This window comes from Lutjanus erythropterus, chromosome 22 (genome assembly GCF_056507025.1).
Source record: "Lutjanus erythropterus isolate fLutEry1 chromosome 22, fLutEry1.hap2, whole genome shotgun sequence".
In the NCBI taxonomy this organism is placed as follows: domain Eukaryota; kingdom Metazoa; phylum Chordata; class Actinopteri; order Lutjaniformes; family Lutjanidae; genus Lutjanus; species Lutjanus erythropterus.
In genome coordinates this window covers 14,410,082-14,418,496 of record NC_139338.1, presented here as the reverse complement: position 1 = coordinate 14,418,496, position 8,415 = coordinate 14,410,082, and positions in this window count along the sequence as shown.

The following is an 8,415-nucleotide window of genomic DNA, read 5'->3' as shown; positions in this document are numbered from 1 at the left end:
AAACACACCAGTTGTTCAAAAATGACCATACTTGCAGGAATGTAGCTAGGTGGACAAAACCCCTTCTCTACGTTTACAAAAATCTGTTTTCTCATGCCCAGCCCACGTCATCTATACACATTTCTACACAGCACCAAGAGCTGCTTGGCACATTCTGCAGCAAAGGTATTCTGCAATGTTGGCGACAGAATAAAGGCAATTAAACGCTGTTAACACCATGCTTGGACAGCCAGACAGCTGTACGTCCTGCCAATTAACCTCCCACGTCAGGGAGAGCGAAGGAGAAGGAGAGGAGAGAGGCGGAAACTAGAATCACACACATTCTTACACTTTCTTTCTTTCTTTGTGTTCACTTCTCATCAGATCAGTTCTGCATTGTAGCAAATGTATTAGTCTCCTATTCTGCATGTTTCCTCCCTCAGTACTCCAGTAGCACTGACAGCTAATTTGCACTCAAATATTATAATATAGATATGAAATACTTACTTACTTTCATACTTGCGGCCTCGGCTCCCCCGGGGACCTTCGGCTATTGACGCCTTCTGGGCATGTTTCTCTGGTGCATCCCAGCTGTGGCCCATCACCTTTATTTCAGCCTTCAACAAAGAAATTAAGTGGTCTGTTTTAATTTGCCTCATAGCACCAGTAATGTTCAGTGCTGGACCTTTTTATCCAGCTTTTGCAGACTCAAAAGGAAGTGAAAAAGAAAGTCTGAATTTCAAGTTAATTAAAAGCAGCAAGCAAAGCATGCAATATACATTATACATCTGTACCATCTATTATTATTATAATATTGTCAAATGTCTTGTTTTACCCATATCCCAATGATATTCAGTTTACTGACTTTTGTTCTTTGAAAAATTACTCAAATTGATTAATCAAATATCAAAATAGTTGGCGATTAATTTAACAGTCAGTTAACTGGTTAATTGTTGCAGCTCAACTGTCTGTTCTCCATTTTTATTTCTCCTAATCTCAGACCCTATGAAGTCATAGGAGTGCAATGAAAAAAAAGAACAAATCTGTGAAAGAATAAATAAATAAATAAATGGGGAAGTATCTAGAGGAATAAATAAAATAACAAATAAATCTAAAATGTGGGCATGTAAAAAAGAAATTTAAAAAAATGAATAAATGAAAATATATAGACAAATAACAAGATACAAAAGAATAATTACAAACATGTTCATGTGTTTACACATTTATTTTTCTATTTATTTTGCTTTTATTTCTGTACATTACTGTTATATATTGTAAGTTATTGATTTTTATTCCCGGATGTTAGTTGTCAGTTTTCTGCACACATGAATACTGCTTTGCTAAAGCGAATTTAAATTAGAAATTAAATTATAAATCTTATAATTATACATATATATTTGTTATTGTCCTTATATGTCCACATGTATTTATTCTTTTATTTATTTCTCTCCATATTTGTTTTTATTATTCTTCGACAGACTTACATTTTTTTTAATGGCACTCCTCTGACTCTATAAGATTCTTTGGCTTATTCAGTGGCACACATGAAGGAAAAAGAAAATACATTCTTTGCCATATTTAGCTGAATGGATGATATTTACAAAAAAGGGAATTGTTGGCAACAATGTTTTTCCAATCATTTTCTGTCAACTGATTCTGTTTAAGCCACGGCCTCCACAAAGCTTTGATCTGGAGCGTGCTGCTTGTCGTTACTTCAATCACGCTATTAATCGAATTTGTCCATCCATTCTCACTGTATAGAATTAAACTCGCAACAAATATTATGAGGAGCCATTTGTTCATTTCACAGATAAACCCCAGCAAGATAGCATTGTTTTCGGACTGAACTTACTTGAGGGAATCCTCTGGAAAGTGGATAATTTGATATGGAAATGCAGCTATCAGAGAATTCACAGACAGTGGGGCTCCCAGACAAAAAGTAAAAGACAAAAGTCTGGGTAGCCTCTCTGCTGATGTTTAATATGTGAGTTGAAGGCAGACGTAAAGGATTCTGCTGGAGATAAGTATTGTGTGGACATGACAGACGTACCATGTTAAGACTAATATGTACTAATGTGGTAGAAATGAATCTGTAGTGCTCTTTTAAGGTGTTAATAAGAAACTATTGAGCTTTCAAGATGAGCATAGTACACATACAACCAAATCCACCTGTGCATCTCTGTTCTGCCCTCTTGTTCTCTCTCCTTAACAAGATATTCACTGAGAAACCCAATAATAAATCATGATTTAATAAGGATAATTTGAAAATTCAATTACATAAATGGTTTATTTACTGACTAATTGTTAGTTCCTTTTTTTTTTGTTCCTCACATCCAGTTTCAGGATACAGAAATGTTCCAGTCGAGCTCCGGCCCAGATAACCAGTGGCTGATTAATCATGGAGATGAAGGACAGGGTCTTTATGATTCTGGACCACATCCACATAGCTGGCCTCAGTTCTGCTCTCCTTGGCCCAGTGGCACCGTCCATCACTCCCGCTCTCAGTATCCCTACGGTGGAGCCTACAGCAGAGCACAACCCAGTGTGTGGCGCCAACCCCAAAACACATGGAAGGTAGGCCACAACAGAATGTCATGGCAACACTGTGAACATGAGTATCAAAGCATTATCCATGACTGAGTTAATAAGAGTTTACAGTCATGCTGACAGCTTGGTTAGGCTGAACTTCAGCAACATGCTGATGTTAGCCAGAGCGCAGCGCCTGTTTAGCATGGACGCTCACTGTGTTTACCTCCATAAAACCGCCTGAAAACAACACCAGGCGGCTGCCGTATAACCAAACAGACCTCTACGTACATCAGCTCAACTCTTTCTCTTTCTTGTATCCTTGAAACACAATGCAATGCAAATGCTTCTGTGTAACATTAATAACTAAACTATGTGACCATGTGCAAAGTGAAAGACATTAGAATTACTGCTAAAATAGCGTTGGTCCGATGTTATCATCAAATCAGTTTCTTTGTCGACTATTGCTGAGCTGTCATTGTCACGTTTAAGTGTGGCTGGACCCACGCAGCCTGTTTAATTGTGGTGAAAAATGGCTGTGGACGTTGAAAAACAAGACATTTTAGGGTTTTGCAGATATCTGTCACGACGCGGGACACCAAACTTGAAACCGAGACAGTCCCAGTCAAACCATGACGGTCTGGTGGCCGTAAATTAGCACTAAACAGAAAGTTTAGCTAAGGCTGATGAGAAAGCCACTGGTTTTACATATTGTACTTCACCATCAAACAACCAAACCAAAGTTTAAATCTGGGTGAGCAGATAGCTCTGGATGAAAGGTTTAGAAAACAGCAGTTATTATGGTTTATCTTCAGTTACACATAAACAAGTTATTTTTGTTCATTTTCTTATGGGACAAAGTTTAAACAAGCATTATAATATAATATATACATAGGATGCATCTGCATCTTTGTTTCATTCACATATTATTATATGTATTCAAGGTTTAAAGTTTATTTATTTGTCAATCTACAACACAATGGTTGTAAAAGTGCCTTTATGTTCCTTACAAAAAAACCCCCTATTACTTAAAGAGTCTTTTAGCTGCAGTGTATCTCCATCACTTTGTTTGCATTACCCTCCCATGGTTCCTATTGGTCTCTTTACATCACATTACATTTATGGCGTCAAGACAAAGAAGTGTGATCACAATGCAAACAACTAGCACCTGCGGTTTAAAAAGATCCATCATCAGTGTGAGTTTTTCTCATCCACACACCTCCCCTAATAGCCCATACATCACCACAAATAGATAATTACTGAGCTGTCAGGTTAAAAACAATTTTGTCACATGTATAATTACAGAGCTCCAGAAAATGCATCAGCTGTCATAAATATGAAACCCAACCAGATCGTAAACACAGCGGGCCTCCTCTGGAGAACCTCCTCCTGCCTGCTGCATGTAAACAACATCAATGACACATTGTTGTTGAGGCCTTTGAAAAAAAAAAGGTTAATGAAACAGAGAAGATCACTGCTCATTTACAGGCCACCTCTTTTACTAATATTACATCAAATTAACTCAAATGCTCCTTTCAGTGGCAGTACACTCTTAGAAATAAGGGTTCTTCCTGAAGGGCTGAGGTTCTACCCACAACCTTAATTGAAAGAATTTTTAATGGATTGTTGAAATCTTTGGAGAACCCTTCCCTCGTCTAGGGCTCTTTGTACTATAATATAAAAGGGTTCTCAGTAGAACACGATGGGTGGGCTCTGGGTAAAACCCTTGGATGGTAAAAACGTTCTCAGCAGAACCTTGTGGATGGGTTTCTAGGTAAAACCAAAACGTAAAAGGGGTCTCTGTTGAACAAGTTGGGTGGGTTCTTCTTAGCACCCTTAGAAGGTGGAAAAGTTCTGGATAGAACAGAAGAGAGGGTTCTGTGTGGAACCATTCACCTGAATCATTTGCTTGCGAAGAACCCTTTTTTTTAAGTAAGAGTTTATCAAGTGTTCTTTGTAAAACTAAGGGTTCGATTAAGAACTCTTTTGAAGGACGAGTTTATTCAAGGGTTGCTGAGATCCTTGAAGAACCCTTCATGGTTCTAGTTAGGACCTTTATTTCTGAGACTGTATATTTGCGTGCTTACAGTATGTGTGTAACCGTCTGCTGCTAATATATACTGGCCTGATTGTGACCATATTGCTGCTGTTCACACACGTCAGGAACCACTTGAATGAACTCTGTGTTTTAGGGGTCATTTCTTTGGAATTCTGTCTCTGGGGATTGTAGCACCATTGTCCAGGCAGCTAAGAACCCCACACAATGTGCTGACAGATCACTGAGCCATAACTGGCTATACTGCAATTACTGTATGCCATTGGATGTATGCATGCTGTGTGTATTCATGTGCTCTTGCATATATGTGCATTTTTTTTGATTGCACAAAGATTGCAGACCTCATTTGGGGTTTAAAAAATCTGATCTATTTTCCTGCTTTGCTTTGATGCAAAAGTGAGACTGAATTTTGGATGTTTGGGATACGTCGGGGCTATTTTGAAAGGAGCCAAATGACTCCCAGATCGACTGTCTCTTAGGCTTCAGGGAGGAAAATTCTGGAAGGGAGATATGAATCAGACTATTAGAGGAGGAGGAACAGAAAACATCCCTACATTAGGTGGATGACTGATAGACTTCAAAGCATTGTTGCAGTATGTTTCTCGCTGTTGTAGGAGGCCTTTCATGTGCTAAAGTTGCTCTGGTGTGTGATGTGTGTGTGTGTGTGTGTGTGTTTGTGTGCATGTGCAAATGCGTGTGAGGGTGTTTGTGAGTCGGCTACTGCCTCAAGGTACGAGCTGCCCCCTTCAGTACCTGAAGAGAGGTTAGATAGATGCAGGTGAAGGTCAAGAAGGGGAAAATTCCTCCTCCAAATAACAGAATTGCTTCCATGATGCTAGTAAGAAAAGTCTGGAAATACTAATACCAGGAACATTAAAGCAGCTATGGATTTCCTGAAAATGTATATTTGGTTCATATTTGGGTTTCCTTTTTAGAAATAATCGCGGATGTGTACACAGTAGGGGTAAAAACATGCTGCAACAATGTCAGGATAGATTAATTCTGGACATTTTCAGTATTTAGAAATGAAACAACTTAATGGAAACCAGTAACAATACAGTTTAAAAGTAAATTTATACTGCACTTGCCACACTAACGACCAGCTGAAAAATTAGACAATGTTTCATCCTCGCATTGGTTTGATTCAGGAACCGTCCCTTTAGGTGTGAACCCACCCTAAATCCTACACAGTGGTCCTTTAAGAGCATTGAGCACAACCACATGGCATCATGGAACGAGACTCTGCACACCTGTTTCAACAACAACAACAACAACATGATGCATTTTCCATAGGAGCCATTAGCATGTCAAAAAGCTCAAAACGCACATCAAACCAAATACCAATCCATTGATCATAGATGTTAAATATGCATTAAATAGGCAGCCATAAACACACATTAAAAGTGTGAGCTGTCTATGTCCAGATTGCTGCAGCTAATAGCTAATTTAGCACTATGAGCTGGAGTAATGTTGATCTCCTTTGAAACGCTCACTCATTTTTGTTTCTTTTCTACACTTCATGTGCATGCATCTCACTAATAGGAAACCTGTCAATATAATCATCAAAATCCCAGTGTTTCAATATATGTAAGCCACTTAAGTTTCAGGTGATTCAAAGAAAAATTGTAGTTCTACATTCTTAAAATGTGCTTGGTATAATGCTCTCAGTCTACTGTTTTAAATTGTGCAAATAGTGTGGTGTTTGACCAGCAGTATGTTCCAAATCCAAATCTGGTGTGTTCTGTCACACACAACATTGTGAGTAACACTACAGCTCAAGGTTTCCTTGTCTAATATCCATGGCAGAGCCTGTGAGTCATGGTGGAAACAGACACATAACTTTAGTGTGTTGTCGGTTGGTGAATGAAGCCATGCGAAAAATTTCCACAAATTCAGCTGGCCAGTTTCTACACACTGTGGCAATCAAAGACATATGCAGTGCTCGCTCAGCTCAACCCGACAACAGAGCAAATGACTGATCCACATTGGAAAACACTTTCTTAGTCCCTCGACAGGGTCAGCTACAGCTAAGACATTCAGTAATTTGCTTAAAAACACTTGAGTGGAGCCGATGTTGTCCAAAAACACCTGAGCCCTGAGGTCAGGTTTTGGATTATGGCACCCTGTGGTACCAGTGACAGACCGGGAGAGAACTGAGATGGTGTGCCAGGAAGAAAACTGGTCTAAAACCAGTCAGGAAGTGGAGCTACGGCTTGCAAAGAGGCAAAAATGGAAAAGGAAAGAGAGAAACAGAGATACTAGGGAGGAATCGCAAACATTTTAGGAGGAAAAAGTGAAGATGGCAGAGAAGACAGCCGAAGAAAAAGGCAAAGACTTGACCAAGATTAGTGCGAAAGAAGAGCGGATAAGAAATCAGAGGAATGCGTGAGACAGGGAGAGAGCACAGAAAAGGAGGAGGGTGTTAGGGCAGCAGGGACACCAGTAAGCAAAAGCATGGGAGTGCAGCGGTGATTGGTTTGGACCACCCAACTGGACTGGCTGAGTGCCTGGCCCAACTGGACTGCTGTTAGCCTGCTGGACTGGACTGGATGCATGGATGAATGAATGTGGGGATAGAGACGGACAGAAGTCCAGAGTAATGATTGAGATAGATGGAACAATGTGCTGGAAACATTAAGTGTGTCAATGGAAAACACATCATCAGCAATCATCAGCGACTGCACGCAATTAAGGTTAAGTAAGGTTCAGCTGGAGCTTCGTGCGTTGGTCACGTTCACTGAAAATCTGTAGGCATGTCAACCATATTTAAACTCAGTGACCCTGAACTGCAGGGTGGTCATAACAGAGTCCCTCATATAATACATAACTTTATGACTTGGAAAGAAATTGCATGGTAAATTGTACAAATTAAATAATTATTAAATTAACTAACTAACTAAATAAAAGAAAATACAGATCTTACTTTCCTTTCTTATGTGTTTTGTATATTGTATCTACTGTTAAATGTAACATGTGACAGTCTAGTTAGTCCTTTTTTTGTCAATCTTCAGACACACAATTAGTATTTATAATTACAATCCATTTCCAATTCATGATGTGACAGCCACTAAATAACTTTTTTTTTTTTTTGTCAGGATGCCTTTTTTGTTTTTCATGCATCATTTCAGGCCATTTAGAAATTGTGTGTCATTTTATGTGCAATGGATTAGGGTGGGGTCAAGTTTAATCCCTGGAAACGGGATATCTGGGAATACCCATCCAAACCATTTACCATTTATCAGGAAATATTATTACAGGAAAATGGGAAAAAACATTCAGAACATATGGGATTATATTTAGAAAACAACAGCTGTGCATGTGCTGGTGGAACACAATGAAAGCTTTAATTACTTAATTAATCAACACAAAGCACTATTAATTAAATCTGCAGTTTGTGCAGTAATGTGCAGTCTCTACCATAAGTTAGACCAACACAACATGATTTCTGCCATTAGATTTGCATGGAAATATTTCAAAATATTGAACAATGAAGATACGATGTGTGCATTCTGTGAACACGGTATCTGAAGATACATCTTAAAAACAAGTGCAGCTCCTGGGATTCCCATGGTAGTGTGCTTCTGTTTCTGGGAAAAATATTAATCCCTGTTTGGGGAACATTGATGGTTCAAACAAACACTGGACTAAAGACTTATGTGCGCAACTTACTTGCGTCACAAATGTAATGTAATTTAAATTGAATACATAACTTAAGACACCAAATATAACATACGTATATTAACCCAAACCATGATCCTTTCAGAAACCTTACCATGTAGTTTTGATACCTAACCCTGACCGAACTACAACTGTTTAAGGATTGGCGTATCATGCAATTTTAAAGTGTAAAGTCA